At 35.3% G+C, this 20,534-nt stretch overlaps 1 protein-coding gene and 1 long non-coding RNA gene across 6 annotated transcripts in view; one reads left to right on the top strand and one right to left on the bottom strand.

The window, feature by feature from the left end:
- The window catches only part of LOC141462025 (uncharacterized), a 177,854-nt gene that overhangs the window by 3,172 nt on the left and 154,148 nt on the right, over positions 1–20,534 (bottom strand). The gene's annotated exons all lie outside the window — the stretch shown is intronic.
- The window catches only part of Snrk (SNF related kinase), a 77,647-nt gene that overhangs the window by 10,395 nt on the left and 46,718 nt on the right, over positions 1–20,534 (top strand). Inside the window, exons 1-2 of one of the 5 annotated variants that reach the window (XM_074143511.1) lie at positions 6,717–6,934; positions 16,366–16,536. The exons of 3 other annotated variants lie outside the window; for them this stretch is intronic. The gene's annotated coding sequence lies outside the window, so the exon portion shown is untranslated. Of the gene's footprint in view, positions 1–6,716; positions 6,935–16,365; positions 16,537–20,534 lie in introns of those variants that run through there. One more of the 5 variants, XM_074143503.1, reaches the window with a different exon arrangement.

The raw sequence follows: 20,534 nt of genomic DNA, 5'->3' as shown, positions 1-20,534 counted from the left end.
GTGCAACAACCACGTAGTGTGTTGCAGCGCTACTTGCAGGCAACTCGTAAGATTCCCGCGCCTCATCGACCAACACACTTTATTACTTCGTCTGCACTTCCGGTAAATATCTATTAATACAAATACTGCACTGCAGCTGATTAAGGTTTTTTTTTTATGTTTCTCTCTCCTTAATACGATCGAACTGAGTATCCAGGTAGAGTTTTCGGACCTACACTTTTTGATGTTCTCTAAATACTCTAATTTTTACAAATTAGTTCCTCTGTTTGTCTCGTATATCTTTTTTGCAAGAGGGTTTCGACACTTGAAGAAGCTACAACAATCTTTAACAACAAAGCTTGTTTAGAATTAGAATAATAAAAATTTCGTTGAACAGCAATAGCTCCAACGAACTGGATACTGGCCAGGATCTCCATGTAATGACAGAGCAATAGCCAGTACAAATAGAGGGCAGTGAAAGGGATGTTATGTCGCCAAATTTGAGGCCACCTGATTAGAAGAAACAGCTACTGTGTTGATTCTGATTAGATTGGCTCGATTCTTCCTATCGATATGTGGAAGTGCACTATACAGAGTGGGCCTCTTCTCCGAAAAACTGTATTGATTTGGAAGGGACATTGCTCTTTTACTAAGTTGGTCCAATAGGTTTGTCCGATATTAGTCTCTTTCATTTTAAAAGTTCTAAATGTAAATGATTATTCTATTTAATTCTTTAATTCTGAATATTTTCAAATTGACATCATTCAAAGTGGAATTATTTCATTTTCAATGTTTCGTACTTAATAATAAATAATGAATGGTTTTAAACAAAATTTTGGAAATCATTTTAAAGTAAGAAATGTTTGTTGGAGAACGGAAGTTTGTAGGGGTGGCTTACGTTTTTTTGTATATTTTTTCAGATTTGTTTACAGAATCTTGGATCAACTTCCTGTTCAGCTGTTTCTTGTAGACATTACCATCCACTGCCTGTTTAATTCACCCAACTGTAAACATCATCTCCCTCTCCTCGCTGTATTCTAACCGTGTTTTATTACCATCCGCTGTAAAATTTTCCGCTCAGAAAAAGTAAAGTAAATAACATAAACACACGAATTCTTCTTTCCTCCTCCCCCTCTCTAAAAAAAAAAGAAAAGTAAACTTTTCCAATAATGTGCAGTAAGAAATGTAATTATAACGTTGACTGTAATAAACTGAATTAGGGTAAAGTAATACGTATCATTTCAGACGGGCTTCACGTCGTAATTACTAAACAGTTGATCATGGGTAGAGGCTCAGGGCTAACATACCTTATTATAAATTTCATTTTTTATTTTACTTTGTAAATTCAAGGCAAAGACCGGAAACGAACTCGGTACCACAATTGAGGTCTGCGCCTCTAACCGCTATGCTATCAAGGCGCCGAGGTAGATTATATATTTATTAAGGGAATTTCACCTCTATGACAAGATAAAATGGCTAGTTTTTCCTTCATTTTTGTAGAAAAGGACTCGCAACTGCACTCTAAAATAAACTAGAATCTGTTTGGCTGGAGCAGTTAGCCTAGGCCGCTGCTTTTCAGGTGGTTAGTTGTGGTACTGTCTACTAAAGCATCCTTCTAATCCTGGATGTTGATTAAACTTGAAAGTCTGGCAGGTTTTGCTTCCCAAAAGAGCCAAACTTTTCCACCTTCATCTGGTTGCAGTACATGTTGTGCTTTGTTTTTCCTTATTGCTGGCAAGCCTTCATAGGCTAACCATTAAAACTGCAATTCTTTTGTTTACTCAAACAATCGCTCACCCCCTTGGTATACTCGTGCTTAAGTATTTTTCTGCTACAACTGGTTACCAAAACTAGTTTTACCAGTGATAAACCCCAGTTCCAAAAATTTGACACGTTCTCAATATATCCTCTTATAATCAAGTTGGGAAAATAAAAATGAAAATCAGGTATTTGGCTTCCTGCTTGATATAACACAGTTGATTGAATTGAATTTATTTTTCTTCTCCTTCAGGATATGATTTCCAACAGGACTTGGAAAATCAATATCTTCAGAGAGAGATGGGTTGGACACCTCACATACCACACACACACACATTTGAATGTACATGCAATTTTCCCAGTACATTGATCTAGATACCATCAGGAGCAGAGCGGCGGAGAAGGATACATGGATACTAATGGAACGGGAAATCATAGTGCCGACTGCCTGTTCCAATAGCCTATATTCGATTATCGATGACACGTTTATTTCCATCGTTAGATTCAATTTAGGACTGCTTACTCTTAGACTCAGTGAGTCAAATTGTTGATGAAATCGAGTACTCAAATGTTGAGTTTAGAAGTAAACGTTTCAGATCTCTTGAGTAAAAAATATATCAGGTTAGAAAACTCCCTTGATTTTCTCTTACTTCAGTCCCCAGAGTTCGAACTTGAAATTTGTTCTCCAAATAAGATGTTAGGGAGTGTGAGGTCCTTGCCATCTTCTTAGAAATATCTTTCAAGATCAATATCAGGAAAGCATTTCAAACGAAAGCGATGGGTTCTCTTTTTTTTTGTTTCTCTCTGAAGGAGCTCATTGTAAAGCAACGTCCAGATGATCGAACAACTCTTCCAGGATCTTCAGGGATGTTCTAGAAATTGGTGAGAGTAAGATGACACTCCTTGGTGCCAATTCACACCTCCTACTGAAGTAATATAGAAGATAATTCTAGGTGTCCGGTAACAATTAAGGCTCACCTAGCAGTAGTGACCAATACACTTTTTCCCGCAAAATCCACCTCTTAAACTTCAGCCAAACTTCGCAAGTCTAAATTAACCGGTAAATCCGCCTAGCTGTCCGAGATAATGTTGACTGGAATCAATTATCTCCCTTTTGAGAGTCTGAGCAGTACAGAGAAATATTAAAATTAATTATGCCTAAATGAATGTAGTTAGCTAACCTAGGCGTACATAGTGGTGTGACACCAATTGAAATTCAACGCCAGTTGAGTGGGACATGTGGTGATGGTGCCATGGATGTGTCAAATGTGCGTTCCTGGGTGCGACAGTTTAAAGAAGGAAGAACAAGAACGTCGTGTGAAAACAAACCAAGACAATCTCGGCCTCGCACCAGTCGGTCTGTTGACACGATCGACCGAGTGGAAAAAGTTGTTTTGGAGGATCGCCAAAAGAGTGTGCAACAGATCGCTTCCGAAGTTGGCATTTCCGAGGGATCTGCGCACACAATCCTTCATGATGACCTGAAAATGCGAAAAGTGTCCTCCAGGTGGGTGCCACGAATGAAGACTTTGAAGTGATTGCTCATGCTCCCTACTCGCCTGATTTTGCTCCTAGCGACTTTTGACTCTTTCCAACAATGAAAGACATTCTCCGTGGCCGCACATTCACCAGCCGGGCCGCTATTGCATCAGCGATTTTCCAGTGGTCAAAACAGACTCCTAAAGAAGCGTTCGCAGAGGCCATGGAAACATGGCGGCGACGTTGTGAAAAATGTGTGAGGCTACATGGAGATTACGTCGAGAAGTGACAAAAGTTTCAAATTTTTTGTGTGATTGGTTAGTGAGAAAAAAATTCGGAGGCGTTATAACTTGAATGCACCTCTTATATTAATCTGGGTGCGTTGACGCTATTCTAGGTTGTTGTAAGGTTCGCTTGAATTCTACAGTTCATGATTTGAAAAAGTATCCTATTATAGAATATTAATTTTTTTTATCAACAAAAAACAAACCATTTAGAAATTTTAAAATAAAAATGTTACGAGAAAATTACCTCTCTAGATTATCTAAGCGGGTCATCAACCCAATAATAACTAGTGGTTTAATCATTTGTAAACTTCCGACCCAGAATTATTGGTTTATTTTTTAGACGGCAATCTAACAGGATTCTGTACGAAGTCTAATGATCAGAGCGGATGATCTGAAAAACGGAGAACCATTTAGCATACCTCCTCCTTAATTATATTTGATAATTATCAAATTATAATTTGATGCAAAACTGAAGTCTACAAAATTATAGGTAATCTTTACTATCTCATTATTTCCTGAAGCTATTAATTTTTTTTCTTATTAAATCGTCCCAATAGAATTGTCCAAAACCCTGAAGAACCCTAATTAACATAAAATTGTATTAAAAGGAACTTAGGGGCACCCACAGACTCTCTACTTCTACAATTCTCCTAATTGTAAGTAACAAATTTAAGGAAGCAAACTAGGCAGTAGTAACTGCTCTGCTAGACCAATAGCTTCAACGGCCGCCAGGTCTTTGCTGGACCGACTGTATGTCCTCGAGTAATGTTGTGCTTCCGTTATCTCAAGAGGGCTTTTACATCAGCCCAAATTTAGGTAGCAAGCATCCTAGATCAGAGTTCTAATTTTAAAGAATAATTCCTCTTTGTGAAATCAATCACGTAACGGAAATGAACGGATAAATATTAGAGCATGGAGAAAAGCTGCAATTTCCTGCTATATATACGTTTTTATTCTGGTTCGAATGCTTAAATTTTGATCATTTATATTGTATTGCAAACAATGAATGAAGAAGTCATGACAGAAAAATTCGAAATCCTTTCACAACGTTAAGGATTGGATGTTTTCTCTTCATCGAATTCATTCACAGAGACGTCATCCTGTTTCGAACCCTGAATCTCTTCTGGAGTCTAATGCATTAACTACAGCGAATCTCTTCCTTTTTCTTTTGAAGTTTTAAGTGAATAAATAAAAATACATTTGCTATTGATGTAAGTGACAATGACGCAAATTTAAGCCATTAATTGTATTTTAAAAATTATTATATAAGTGCCATAAAAACTCAGCAGAAAATATTTTGTAAAGTTTTATGATTGTATGCGCCTTCATACAAAATTTAATTTATTCCGCTGCTCGATTACCACTTTATCAGGACTACATTTTATTGGTAGATAAATTAATAAATTTAATATATTTATAAAATTATCAGGAATTTAATATTAGTTTGTGTTATGACGTATATATATGTATATAATATTGAGTTAGCTGTGGAGGTTAAACTGGCGTAAAGGACAAGGTGCGTACGCTTCACTTGGCGCCTAACCTGTTTTCAAGCTTATCACTGGGGCTTTGTGTCCAAGTTCACAGATATCGACACCGACTAATCTCTCCCAAGCTCTCTAAATATATATACATATAGATATTTATTTAAAATACTAAATTTTGCTTGGTCGATATCTCTTTTTTAGCCAACATCTTGTTTCTTCCTCTCTAAACAGGCACTTCCGCTCTTCTGATTTTCTACAATTTTGTTCTAAGGTATTATAAAAAAAAATAATAATGTATACGTAGACAGCGTAACACTTAACCAATGTGTAACATCAAACAACACGCGTAGAATACCTGGTTTGGAAAGAAGGAGCCCTCTCTAAGTATCTAGAGCGGAACTGCGCATGTATGCAGGCTAATATGCTCGAAATCTCTTCCTGTACTTTCTCTTACTTCCACTATGTCGTGTTTATTTCTCGAAATTCAGTTTCAACCGCAAATATATCTTTTGAGGATCCTTAAAAATGGAGAAATGAATTGAATAATTTGTATGAATTTCAATTAGCTTAACTGATACCCAAAATGAAAGCAGTTCAACGCCTGGAATGTCAGATGCGGGCCACTCTTTCATTTAGTTTGTTTTAAAACAAAGAATTGAGCCATTCCATTGAGATTGGAGATTAATTCTTTTTGTACCTTGATAAACATTAAGAATTGTTTTTTCTTCTAATTATTTTCTCTAAGTGCTAGCTAAAGTAAAGCATTAGCGATGTAGTATTTTTGTTAATAATTTTTGTAAGGGGTTCCAGTGATCTGCATTTAGGGGCCATATAGGGTAACACCTAATTTATTTACCTGCTAGGGTAGTTTATGTTAGGCCTAACCGATAACTGAAACACGTACTAAATGTTTATTTGCTTTGCAAATTCACAGTTGTATCTACTTCATTCTTCAACTGTTTACTGATAATAACCAACCACAATGAAATGGCAAAATTGGTTACCAAAAATCAAACAGTATAACACAAATCTAGTGCATACGTAAATGTATATGAACAGATTTCTAATAAGTATGGCAGGCTTACGTGTAGTTAATCGAGAGAAGCAGCTCATAATTTTGTATTTTACTCTTTCAATGATGTTCACTCTTTAATTGTAGTAATGCGATCCTTTATTTGGTGGCTTAATGCCTAGTTCGCCGGCAATCGTCCCGCTAGGTTCTTGTCATTCATCATTAACCTTTCCCACTCAAGAGTATTGTCGTGAAAATTGATTTTAAAGTGGGGTTTACGCTTCCCATAATTCTATTTCCTCTGTAGGGAATTTAAATAATATTAATTATAGTTAACCAATATTGAAGAACAAAAAAAGCTTGAAAACCCCAGAAAGAGAAAATGATTTGGGTGTTCACACTTGATTTTTATTACCATGGGAAATCATATCATATGATCGCTTGAGAATAGTTTTTCTTATGTTTTCCATGGTCGATTACGTTGTCCTAAAAAAGAATATTTTTTTATCTTATTTTCATATTTCATTTTTATTAAACGTGTATAAATTTTCATATTTCATATTGTGTTGAAATTAATTACTAAAGGAAACAAAAAACAACAATAAATTCTATAGAAAAAGTGACTATAAATTTCTCTTGATAGTCACTAGATAACGATAAGGAGTACCCCCCTCTCTCCACTTTACTTGAAAAGAAACATATTTCATAATTAACTTTGGCAATTATGGTGTATGCATCGGATCGAGTATAGTTATCCTATACTTCAGTGTATCTTGGCTTTATTATTACATAATGTAATAATTTCCATATAACCTTGGAGAATAGTGTATGGCACAGTTGGAAGAATGTCCATGTTCTGTTTGTAATGTAACATTGGTGTATAGTTGCATAATACAGATATTTTTCCCTCCCCGAGAAGGAGGTGGTCTTAGGTAAGTGGGTTTAGCGTATATTCTTCTTTTTGTTTATCTAATTATGCAGGTGATCGATAAGGGAACAATATACAGCTGGATGTAACAAGAGACTGCCTGTTTTCAGTCATTTCTAGAACACCTTCTGATTTTATTTAAATTTGTTGTAACTGCTCATTTGATTAAAGTTCAAGTAGACACACCTCTAAGTTTCCTTTCATCGAATTGTCGGGTTTTATCCATTCCAGAAATATGTTAATAAAGTTTATAGTTTAAAGAGAATCGTTTGTCCGGCAGTTTGAACCTCTTGAACGATCCTTTCTTTTGACTTCCGTCTACCGTCTTAGAAACATTCTAATTCTTTTCCTACCTCTGTGTCACTATATATATTTTTTTTACAACGTGATGGAGCGAACTGATATTTAGAAATAAATTCCAAATTTGAAAGAAAACTAAAAGGTTAAAGCTGGGGACCTTATAATGTGTATGTGTTTCAAATAAAAATTTTTAAAATTGATATTTAAAAAAAAAAAAAAAAAAATATGAACGTTTTTAGAATAAATAAAGAAATAGTAATATCTACTATATACGCACAATCCTTTTCAACGATTACGTGCCAAAATAATTTAGGAATGCAATGGAGTGCGCAGGCGTGCACAGAGGTCATGGTCTTAAAATGGGTTCTCTACATATTTTCTAGATGTTCTATCTATTTTAGTTCAGAACATCGATGTATGGAAATAGAAACATTAAGAAAAAGGAAAGCCTCCTCCTAAAGGAAACCAATTCGGTGTACACCCACCACCTTCTCTTCACAACAATTCCCAAGGTTCCATCTGTGCACATTTTCTTTTATCTCCAAATTTCGGCAACATATCTAATCCTAATGAAATTTTAGAGGAAAAGTGTACTTCCGACTGTTCTCACAGAAAAATCCTTAAACGGTAAACATGAAAATAATAATAATTAAAAGATAAATAGATCTACGTAGAAATGTACGAAGTTCGTGGGGGAAAAAGTTTCAAAACTATTCCTTAATATAGTATAACCGTTTGAAGAATTTTCAAAGAATTATAATGTAACCCCTTAATAGTATATGAGTAGTATGAACATACATACATTCCTCATGAAAATGGCATGTTAAAGGAATGTCTGACCACTTTCTGCCTTCTTGAAGTGACTTTAATGAATTTTTGCTCAAAAAAATATTTCTAGTACGACTAAAAAGATAAAAAGATAAACTTCATTACCAATTATTTAGAATTACAGTCGAACCTCTCAATAACGGACACTGTACGGGGAAAGCAAAGTGGCCGCTATTTGGAGATGGTCGTTAGAAGGAGGTAGGCAAGTTTCATAATGGAAATATATGGGTTTTTTCCAAACATCTATTTAAAAATTGTTTATTATTAATAGATTTAAAAACTTGCATAATTGCATAATTACGAGGGTCGTTTGAAAAGTCCGTGCAAAGTCAGAGAGATAGCACCACTGGCGCGTATCGAGGTTATGTTTAGTTAGTAGCATCTCTTGGAAGAACACACACCAAGTTTCAGCCAGATCGGTCTATTTCTTTGTGTTTGGCATTTGTTTGAATCGAGGAAGTCGAGTGATTTTCAAAAAATGGACGAAAAAGAATTTCGTGTGTTGATTAAACACTACTTTATGAAAGGCAAAACGCCTCAGGAGACTAAAGAGAAGCTTGATAAACATTATGGTGACTCTGCACCTTCGATTACAACAGTTTATAAGTGGTTTCAAAATTTTCGGAGTGGCCATATGGGCACAAGTGACGCTGAACGTTCTGGACACCCTGTTGAGGTTACTACTCCAGAAATCATTGATAAAATCTATGATATGGTGATGGATGAGAGAAGAGTGAAGGTGCGTGAGATTGCTAGTGCTGTGGGCATCTCGAATGAAAGGGTACATAATATTTTGCATCAACATTTGGACATGACAAAGCTATCCGCAAGATGGGTGCCGCGATTGCTCACGCTTGACCAAAAACGAAATCGTGTGAAGTATTGCAAGGACGGTTTGCAGCTGTTCCAGAAGAATCCGCAGGACTTTAAGCGTCGTTTCGTCACTGTGGATGAAACATGGATACATCACTACACTCCTGAGACCAAAGAACAATCTAAACAATGGGTTACCAAGGGGGAATCTGCGCCAAAAAAGGCGAAGACCGTTCCTTCGGCCGGAAAGATTATGGCGACTGTCTTTTTAGATTCGCAAGGAATAATCCTCATCGACTATCTGGAAAAGGGTAAAACTATTACAGGTGCATATTATTCGTCGTTATTGGACCGTTTGAAAACCGAGCTGCAAGAAAAACGCCCACGATTGGCCCACAAAAAAGTCCTTTTCCATCACGCAACCTCAGCAGTTGTGGTCGCAAAATTAATGGAAATAGGATTCCAACTCGTTTCACATCCCCCCTATTCTCCTGACTTGGCTCTCTCGGACTACTATTTGTTCCCCAATATGAAGAAATGGCTGGAGGGAAAAAGATTTTATTCAAACGAGGAGGTGATTGCAGAAACGAATGGCTATTTTTCAGACTTGGACAAATCCTATTATTCGGAAGGGATCAACAAACTAGAGCAGAGTTGGACGAAGTGTATAAGCCTAAAAGGAGACTATGTTGAAAAATAAAAAAGGTTCACCCCAAAAAATTAAGTAGTTTTTATTTTTGCACGGACTTTTCAAACGACCCTCGTATTTAGCTATATGATATGCATCAAGTTTTTCTTAATTAATCAAACAATTTATCAAAAACTACATATTATTGACTTAATTAATAATTTTTATATCAATTTTTATAATAATCATCATATTTATTCATAATAATAATAATAATAATTTATGGTAAAATTATCATCATACTATCATCTATTATTAGAAAAATAGAACAAACCTTTCGGCAAGTTGACGATGGCTCGATTTGGTTTTTGCAAAATCTTCCAACACATTTATTTTCTCTTCTAGAGTTAACCACTTTCGTTTAAGAGACATATCGGAAAAAATAATATTGTTCGTCCAAAGTTATATTGAAAAATGATCAAAATGGTACAAGATGTATGTGCTTAAGGAAAATCCAGAAAAAAACAAAAACATGAGAGGGGATAATTATTTTGATCACCGCGTCGAACGAACTTTTAAGAATAAGGTGGTCGTTGGTGGGAGGTGAAACATTTAATCCGATCCCCAAAATCAATGTCCGCGGTCGCTATTTAGAGTGACCGTTAGACGGAGGTTCTTTTATATAGAAAGTGTATAGGGGTAAAACGGGGAAATCCAAAAACTGTCCGTAAATGGAGGTGGTCGCTAGTGAGAGTGTCCTTTATGGAACGTTCGACTGTAATTACTAACTTGAAGTACCGATTTATTAAATTTCAGTCATTACAGTTTAGGGAACGCTTTGGTTAAAACAAGGATAAGATATGCAGGAAAAAAGTATACAAAAATATTTACAGCTAAAGAAAGTATATGTTTTAAATTCTTTTGTATCTGTTGGGAATGAAAGGTTCGTAATTTTAGGTGGCTAATTCGCGGCAGAGTGGTATATAACAATCTGTAGAGTGGGAAGAAGTTTCAGCAGACGGTTTTGGTTAAAGGAGTGTGAGGGGATTGTGGATGCTGTCTTTTGGAGTGTAAAGTCGATTTTAGTACGCAAGTTTGTTGCCTTGAGTTTCTTGTCGTTGCTAAGTAATAAATTTAGTACAACTAGAAAATGTTTTAATTAGAACAATTATAAATGGCGTATGGAATAATTTCTTGGCAGAGTTTGCAATAGAAATTGTAATCTTCTTTTGACCACGCAACTACCAAGCACACTTCAGGGAGAGGATGAGTTATCATTTCTCTTACTAGTGCAATTGTAAGTGCAAGTAATAAATAACGTACCGGAGGTTGAACACTAATAACATGAAAGTGTCAAATTAAGCGAATTTAATCAATGAACACATACTTGTGATTCATTAAAAATTCATGGAATGCATTTTTTGTGTTATTATTAGAGTGATTCATTGAGCATTCTTGTGCGCGCATATTGCGTGTGAGTAAGAGAGAAAGAGAATTCATTGAGTAATTTTTTGTAGAGATATGCCATTTTTTATTTTTATTTAATTCATCATTCTACAGGATAAAATATTCACACACATTAATGCTGTGGCGAGGGTTTGCTTAATTACTCTATTATTGTGTAGGCAGCGCTAAGGTTAAGCTGTCTGGAATGAACTGGAATTATTAAGTATAGCTGCTGATCGGGGTGTTGGTGTAATGATTATGAAATGTGGGTTTGTAAGTAGGAGAGCGCCAGTTCGAATTCCGCTACCTTTTTATTTGTTAAAAAAATTAAATAAAAAAATCTTAACAGTAAAGTATGAGTTTTTGCCCCCGATCACGACACCTAATTGGTAGTTGGACTTTAAGCCTCGCCTGAACACAAAATAGGCGATTAATTTATCTGGAAAACGAGGCACTTTTGCAGGGGAGAGAGTAATTGAGGGCAGAAATGAGAAGCTTGTTTGACTATGCATGTCTGGACATGTTATCTTGCCATTTCCCATGTTTCTTTTCAATGTTGTACTTAGAAGTGCGAAAAAATGGATCTGATTATTAATTTCCCTCTGATTTTAATGATGCTGAACATGCCAAATTTTGGAAAGTGAGTTTTCGGTGGACATTTTAAGGAACCCAAAGTTCGTTGAGGATTAGTCGTGCCATTTTATTCAATATATTTTGGGAGTTATCGGTAAAATTTTCCTCTAAAAGTAAACGTCAGAGTAAAAATAAAATTAATAAAGAATAAAATATATCACAGCATTTCGTGATTTGTCTCTTAATTTTTTCACATATCTAAACTTCCCGGTTAATTTAATATTGTGCAATCCCAGCCTCATCTTCAGCTGGAGCGTTTAATTTCCGTATTATTTTACCACTACAGGAAAAACGCGTATAAAAATTAAACACTTAAGATTGCCGCGTCCCATTGGCCGTTCGCTGTTTGAAGCTTGACAAAGAAATAAACCTTAAGAAAGCGTTGTGAGTGTTACAAGCCCAAATTCCTGAGATGTACCTAAGAGAGGAATCTGGCCCTAAGAGCCAGAAATAGTATCTGTCGCCCTTGTTTAATACTAGGGTCTGCCCTGGAGCTCAGCCACGTGGCCTCCATTACTTTTATCTGCTTTCGTCTTCCTTTTCTTTTACAGAAACCCATCACTGACACGGCTAGTCCCTAAAATAGAATAGAATAATAATAAAATATGTAAACAAAGACGGAACATCATCTATCGGCCCCTCACGATCTAGTCTGAATTATTTTAAACGTTGCACCCTTTGGTGCATCAGTGCATCTTTATTTCCATTTATAAATAATTTATTTACTTTTTTTAAACAAAGTAAAGGTTGAATGTTTACTGAAAGTCTGTGAGAAAAAATAGACTACATAATATCTTCTGCCTTGATTAGACGGCTTTCTCAAATTTCATTTTGGAAACGAACTTTCTGTAATTATCAGAGCTCCTTTTTCTTCTGTCATTCTGATTGGTTTTGCATTTTCTTCCATCTTTAGAGATTGAGACAAAGCTTTAAATAGAGAAATTTGACTTGCACTTCCAGCTGTTACTTTGGTGATAGAAGGGCTGGTGCTAACTTTCTCGGCTGGAAGACCAAAACTAAAGAGCACGATTCTAGTATTCAGAATTTCCTCGAAATAACTATAGTTTTATCAACAATATGGCGATGGTATTACGTAATTTTCCATAGTTGTTCGTACTATTTCTGGGGGAAAATATTTGCATCTAATCTTTTTTATGTGAGTGTGTGGTAACCAGGACCTTCAAAAAGTGTCTTTAAAAGAATTTATCTGGACAAAATAATTTATAAAATTAATATTCTATGTCAAAAGAAAATCTTAAATGCAGTTTTCATAAAAAACAAAAATCTGTTTTTTCTTTAAAATAATGAATTCAATAAAGTTAAGCTGCATATTGTCACATCCCGGAATATCAACTTAACCAATTAAACGCGACCCTTTTTTCATTTTGAGATATGAAATCCCCCTCACCATACACTGCCCTCACCAAATCAGAGTTTGTTAAAACTACCCTTTGTACTGGAAACCCTCCAGATAGAAAAGTTATTTCCCAATAAAGCTCTAACTGGAAAATTTGCCCGTTTGCAGTTCTGTTTATTTTGATGAACCGCATGAAAAAGTAAAAATATTATTAAATAACTTCTCCTCTAATTTAAATAGCTAATTTATTCTAATTAATCTAATTTATGTTTGTTATTACCCCATTCATAATTAGCAGCCATTTAATTAAGTGAAACAAGAATAATAAAGTCTGTAATAAAGTATAGTATTTATACATTAATAATAAAGTGCATCTGTTTCTCATTTTATTGTTTCATTTTCTAATATAATTTATTGTGTCTCGTATATCCAATATTGTAGTGCTGCCTGTAGGAACTCTTACATAACAATAGAATTCCTGGCACACTATTGTGTTACTCAAGTATTGTTATGAAGTTAGCGTAGTGTTTACTGCTGTCTGTCTTTTCCATTATTTTATCTTTACAAGAACTCAGTAATCTTCAAGCTGTAATGTTCAAACTCAGAGAACTTGTTACTCATTTATGTCTAAATTTTGACAAAATATCTTGGAATTTGAAAAGTGGACGTAAACGTAATTTCGAAGAGGTCTTCAGGCAGTGATGTGCAGTGAATTTTGCAATTTAAATTCAAACGTTTTCGAACTTTTTAACAACAAACATTTAGAAAATATATACTTATTAAAAGTTGTTTAATGATTCAGAAAATCCCACAAGAAAGTAGTTTTTTGCGAATTAAATGAATATTTATTTGCTTATTTCAATTTCGGTGTTTGGAGAACAGGTCGTTTCTCTCCCGCTATATCCACAGTGTGAATTTGGAAATGTTCGCTATTGCTTTTTTTTTACCCCTAATTTTCAAAACCTGTTACAAATTAAGACCAATGAAACCCATAACTGTAAACAGGAAGCAAATATCCCGCCTGCAGTTTGATTAGCAGTAAGGTTACTAGATCTCACAATTAATGGCTGAATGTGCTGCTACCTTTAGTTTGAACTACTAAATGCAACGAGACATGCACATCTTGCATTCTTAGGTAAAGAGAACGTTGCCCTTGTGAACGGAACTTTTTTTTATGTTTATCACAGTCCTAACTATTTACTCTGAATACCTATCACTTCCGTTTGAAATTTACTGAGTTTGTTTCTCTTTTAAGAGACTTCTATCAAGTGAAGCTTCTATAAATAGTTCCGCTTCACCGTTGCTTCTGGTTTCCGGTTACCTTTGTAACGTGTTAAAATAACAAAAGCATTTTTTAGGAAAGCCGACTTGAGGGAAATCAGTTATCTCTGGAGTTTTCTGAAAATCGGCTTTATGATAATACGCTCGCACAACTGACCAATCTAATGTTAAAAACTTGAAAATAGTTCAATTATAAAAACTTAGCAAAAAGTTACCAGCTGAACGTACGAGGGTCGTTTGAAAAGTCCGTGCAAAAATAAAAACTACTTAATTTTTTGAGGTAAACCTTTTTATTTTTCAACATAGTCTCCTTTTAGGCTTATACACTTCGTCCAACGCTGCTCTAGTTTGTTGATCCCTTCAGAATAATAGGATTTGTCCAAGTCTGTAAAATAGCCATTCGTTTCTGCAATCACCTCCTCGTTTGAATAAAATCTTTTTCCCGCCAGCCATTTCTTCATATTGGGGAACAAATAGTAGTCCGAGGGAGCCAAGTCTGGAGAATAGGGGGATGTGAAACGAGTTGGAACCCTATTTCCATTAATTTTGCGACCACAACTGCTGAGGTGTGAGCTGGTGCGTTGTCGTGATGGAAAAGGACTTTTTTGTGGGCCAATCGTGGGCGTTTTTCTTGCAGCTCGGTTTTCAAACGGTCCAATAACGATGAATAATATGCACCTGTAATAGTTTTACCCTTTTCCAGATAGTCGATGAGGATTATTCCTTGCGAATCTAAAAAGACAGTCGCCATAATCTTTCCGGCCGAAGGAACGGTCTTCGCCTTTTTTGGCGCAGATTCCCCCTTGGTAACCCATTGTTTAGATTGTTCTTTGGTCTCAGGAGTGTAGTGATGTATCCATGTTTCATCCACAGTGACGAAACGACGCTTAAAGTCCTGCGGATTCTTCTGGAACAGCTGCAAACCGTCCTTGCAACACTTCACACGATTTCGTTTTTGGTCAAGCGTGAGCAATCGCGGCACCCATCTTGCGGATAGCTTTGTCATGTCCAAATGTTGATGCAAAATATTATGTACCCGTTCATTCGAGATGCCCACAGCACTAGCAATCTCACGCACCATCACTCTTCTGTCATCCATCACCATATCATGGATTTTATCAATGATTTCTGGAGTAGTAACCTCAACAGGGCGTCCAGAACGTTCAGCGTCACTTGTGCCCATATGGCCACTCCGAGAATTTTGAAACCACTTATAAACTGTTCTAATCGAAGGTGCAGGGTCACCATAATGTTTATCAAGCTTCTCTTTAGTCTCCTGAGGCGTTTTGCCTTTCATAAAGTAGTGTTTAATCAACACACGAAATTCTTTTTCGTCCATTTTTTGAAAATCACTCGACTTCCTCGATTCAAACGAATGCCAAACTCAAAGAAATAGACCGATCTGGCTGAAACTTGGTGTGTGTTCTTCCAAGAGATGCTACTAACCAAACATAACCTCGAAACGCGCCAGTGGTGCTATCTCTCTGACTTTGCACGGACTTTTCAAACGACCCTCGTATATTGGACTTGCGTCATTTAGATACTAGAATAGCTCGAGGAAAGACTTGATAATCAATTTTCTTCAAAATTAGAATGACGTAATAACTCATTCAACCTAATATTGTTGCCTATAGGAAGTTCCTTAATGGTTTTTAGATTCAGGAGAATGGAATGTGCTAGAATTCTGTTCAGTTTCTCCAACCTGCTCTAACAGCGAGAAAACCAGTTCAACCATAACCATCTCTTTATTTGATGTAAAAAAAAATTTTTAAAGACAATTTAAATTTTGTATTTATAATTCCAGTAGCCGTGTTTTAACGTGCGAGCTTTATTTATATTTTTTAGAATAAAATTTTAAATTTGAAAACAAAAAATAAAAACAGTTCTGCTACAATGTTTAGATATTTTTAGATTCAAGAGATATATGCTCTTTAACAGAAGTAAGTAGGCGTTTCCTGTGTAAATGAGACAAAAAAACGGAGATTTGACATGACACGTACACATGGTAGTATGTCAATGTGGGCTCGCTGAAATATAAATACATGATGCTGAGAGTATATTTAAATATGACTGACATTCAAAAACATGTTCCAATAGTTATGAATAGATTTGGTGAGAGGAATCAGTTTTTATTTTTGTCTATTTTCAGAGTTCATTTCAGAGATTAGAAAAATGGAAAGAGTAAGGAATAGTTGTGACCAAAAAGGAAATATTGTAATCGTGCTGAATTTTCCCAAAGTTCAAAACTTCCGTTCTGGATTTTGCCAATAACCATCAACGCATCTGATGCTAAAGGCTTTGAATAAAATTCATCGCAAAGGTAGGACTAGATTCTTTTTCAATTTTCCATTTGGTAGAAGTATTTTCTCAAATTCTTTTTTTGGTTTTGTCTAGTTTTCACTTTTTTTCCTGTATACTCCATAATTTTTTACTAGGTGCTAGTCTTGAGAAAAGTCATCTTCATCCGTGAAACACAACTATCTATTCATCAGACACGACTATTATAATCTGTGAAATAGAAATTGAGAAGGTATCTCATGGCAGTCGAGCGGTTAGAAGCTAGTCCCGCAAAGCTAAGACATATTGTGGTATGAAGTATTTTGAGGTTCGATTGCCGAGCTAGGCCTTGGATTTTATTTAGTGGTTTATATGAGAAACGTTCGCTGGACGTAAAGCGTGCCTGAAAATGAAAGCGAATAATTTTTTTTTTTAACTTTTAATGTGTAAAATAATTCAGTACGTCTATAATAGATTCAGACTTTAGAGCATTTAAAAATTAGAATGAAATAACATGAGAGGTTTTTATTTCAATTGACCTTGTAAAGAGGGGTAGTTTTCTCATTCTAGTAACTAGCCCTGTAAGGGGAAGTACAATAAACAGAGTTACTTTTAGTGAATCTGAGAGATAGACTGAAGTTAGATAACCTTATAAGCTCCACGCTATAGAAGAAGCTAGAGGTCACTGACAGACCCCAAACACAATGACAAATCCCAGTGTAGCTACACGTATCAGTTTATTTATTCACTGGCCTACAAAAATCTTCGGCTTTTGCGCTGGCACTATTGTTTTAAAATTTCGTTTTCTACCTTTTTTTACACTCTTTCCGGTAGTTTCGTTCACAGTAAGTGTAGGCGAAAGATTAATTTATGACAAACTAAGAAAAGAAAAAGCAAGTCGAAAGAGGAACCACCTACGAATTAACAAAAATGCTACATAAAATTTGTCACATTACAAGGGAAAAAATAATAGTAAGTAAATAAAGTAAAAACAGACATACATAGTTATGTACATGGTATATAACCCGCAAAGAGTAGATGAACTCTCTGAGAGAAGTTGCTATTTCTTTTACTTTAAAATTGGCAGAACTACAGACAGAACTATCCAAATAGACTGACTCTTTTTTTTCTACCACAATTTTTTGTTTTTTTATTTTACACCCTCAATTCGTCTCCCATTTAATGTTTCGCCAAATGACGTCATAAAACTACTGTATGACGCTCATAATGTTTTTTTTAATTTACTTTAATTAGTACAGTACAGTTGAGTAAGTCCAAAATTGGTTTTGTGTAATTACTAATTTTTTGTACTTGTGTCGTTTAGAAGTCAACTAGATTCTGAGAGTGGATCTTTTATAGAACCAAAAAATCCACTTTATCCTAAAAGATCTATTTACTTCAGAGGTTTGACTGTAGTAAGAAGTATTTCATCCTGGTATACCTCCGTCGAGCTCACACCCAAGATAACTCGTGCAGAACTTAATGAAGTTGTTTTCTAAATTATAAAACTTTATTAAGAGCAGCCATTTGATTCTGCGAAGTTAAATTGAGTTTGAACTCGATCATAGAGTATGGTCAAACATGCTTCTCTCGGCTCTGCTTTGTCCAAAGTTTTCTCTCGTCAGAAGACAGAAGTTTCTGTTTGGCATTTCTAAGTCTAGTTTTGCATCAGTTGGCTAGTACATGCGGAGTATATGGCTGTTTAATATGAGGCTTATAATTAATATTATGCTTTAATCCTATTATTTAGGGAACAGTATACTACTCCTTGAGAGTAAAAGTAAATCCTCAATAATTTTAGTATTGAGATGAATACTTAGAATATAGTTTGCCTCTCTTTAAAAACCATTTTAATTTTGGAATAGTTGGGACCCAGGCCCTCCCGGAAACAGCGATCAACCCCAGGTTACCCTATAACTCTTTTCTCTGTTAAGTAGCACTAATAAAAAGGAAGCAGTAGTTATCATTTTTAACTTCGAGTGAGAATATCGCATTATCTTCCATAATAAATAAATAAAATCAATAAAGGTAGCTAAATTTGATGTGCAAGATGCTGTGAAAGTACTGCACTCATACACTTATTTATGTCATTTTTTTAATTTCAGATTCAATATTTCAAGAACACTTATAAAATAAAAGAGTTAACTCGCACAGAGTTCACGGAAATAGCTTCTTAGTCAACATCTGAGGTCATTAGCACCCTGCCGGCCTCCAGACAGTGTCCTCTGGTTTACAGGTTACATTATCTACCCCCGAACAGTGAGCTGTAAGAAGCTTCTAAAAAGAGTAAATCTATGGACCGTACCGTTTGAGATGTGAACCCAGGGTCTCCGTGTGAGAATTGGGGACGATAACCACCGAGCTAATTATATTCGATTTTGTTATTCGTTTTATGTGAACAGTTTTTTCACCAAACTTCATTTTATGTCATTTTTGGGGTATGGAGGCTGGGGTATGGTGGTAGAAGACTTAAAGTACCCTTTCAGTCTAGCATACGGTCTCATTGTTTGTGTAATGTTTAATTGGAACTTAATTGAAATTTAGTTGGAACTTAGGTAACCAAAGTTGTGGGTTTAAAGAAAACGGCAAAGTAAAATTTGATTGCATGAATTCCAGATTGTTATATTCTCCATTACTATTACCGACAAGAGACAATATAATCGCTAAGACTTCCTACATTACTATTTACTCTGAAGAAGAAAAAATGTATTTTATAAACCAGTCTGGATGTCTGTCTGAAAAATAGCATAACTCAAAAAACAGAAAACTGCTGTGTTCAGAAAGTTAATTGGAAATTGAATTGACGATTTGTGGAGCTAAAAATAGCTATGTACAGGATGAACGGACACTATCGGTGGGGCTCCCAATAATATACCAACAATTTCAGTTGGTACTCCTAGAAACTGGGGAAATTGAAACCGAGAATGAATAGTACTGTGTAAGAGAAAACAGTTACTATTATATTCTGGACTCACCGCCACAGCTTGCTAGATATAATAACCTACTACAATATTCTCGATATATTCTATTATATGTACGTCCTATATTTACAGAACAATAATGCCAACTTGATATTGAGGACAATTGATTTTCATTTGAAACCCTGAGGTGAAATAGCCAATTTATATTGTTGATGAGTTCACCCCAGTGTCCCTACTGACTGTAACACTGGCGTCCATTTCTGGCCTTTATTGATGCCTTGCTTAATATTCTATCAAACTAAAATAATACAATTATTTAGCCAATATTATGGACATATACGTTATATGCATGCAACTAATCAATCTATGCGACAATTTTAATAAAATCAACAGTCCTCTTTAGTGATATTGTTAGTGATAATACTGTGATAACTACTGTGATAATACTGAATCTGTTAATCATATTTTTAAGGACATTGTTATAAGTTGTTGTTAGTATTTGGTTGTTTAGTTTGTTATTTAGTTGTTTAGTTACTTAGTCTAGTTAGTAGTAAGTTTAGTCAAAAGGAACAAGGGCAGAGGGCATAATAACCCATTGGTTCATTGCCCCCCCCCCAAAAAAAACAAAAAAAAACAGTCCTCTGTTAGTGATAACTACTCTAATTGTAGTGTAAGAGAATCGAATTTTTTATTTAGAAAAACAAGACCAAATTTGGATTAAATACTAATAATTCTCGAATTTCTAATCTATATGTTTTCTTAGAACTATGAATCCCAAAACTTACTTAGTAGTAAAGCGAAGTCACTCAAAGCAGCCACTGATGCTCTGGATACGGCTATGTACGCTTTTAATGACTGGTGCATCAATGTAGGCATGTCTATCTCTGATAGCAAGAGCAGTGTAACCATCTTCACGAGACGTAGAAAATATAATGCGACATCCCCGGTAGTTCTCGGGAGATGCAGTTTACGACTAGAAACAGTGATGAAAACTTTGGGAATGTATTTGGATGGGAAACTCCTCTGGAGGACTCACATAGAATATCTCATAGCTAAGTGTGAACAGAGTCTGAATATTTTGAGATTTATGAATCATAAAATGTATGGAGCAGATATAAAA

The sequence above is a fragment of the Rhodnius prolixus genome, unplaced genomic scaffold, assembly GCF_049639745.1.
Source record: "Rhodnius prolixus isolate KJV_2025 unplaced genomic scaffold, Rpr scaffold_1, whole genome shotgun sequence".
Taxonomy (NCBI): domain Eukaryota; kingdom Metazoa; phylum Arthropoda; class Insecta; order Hemiptera; family Reduviidae; genus Rhodnius; species Rhodnius prolixus.
The sequence above is the reverse complement of the archived record's forward strand: the minus strand, read 5'-3'. Positions and strand labels throughout refer to the sequence as shown.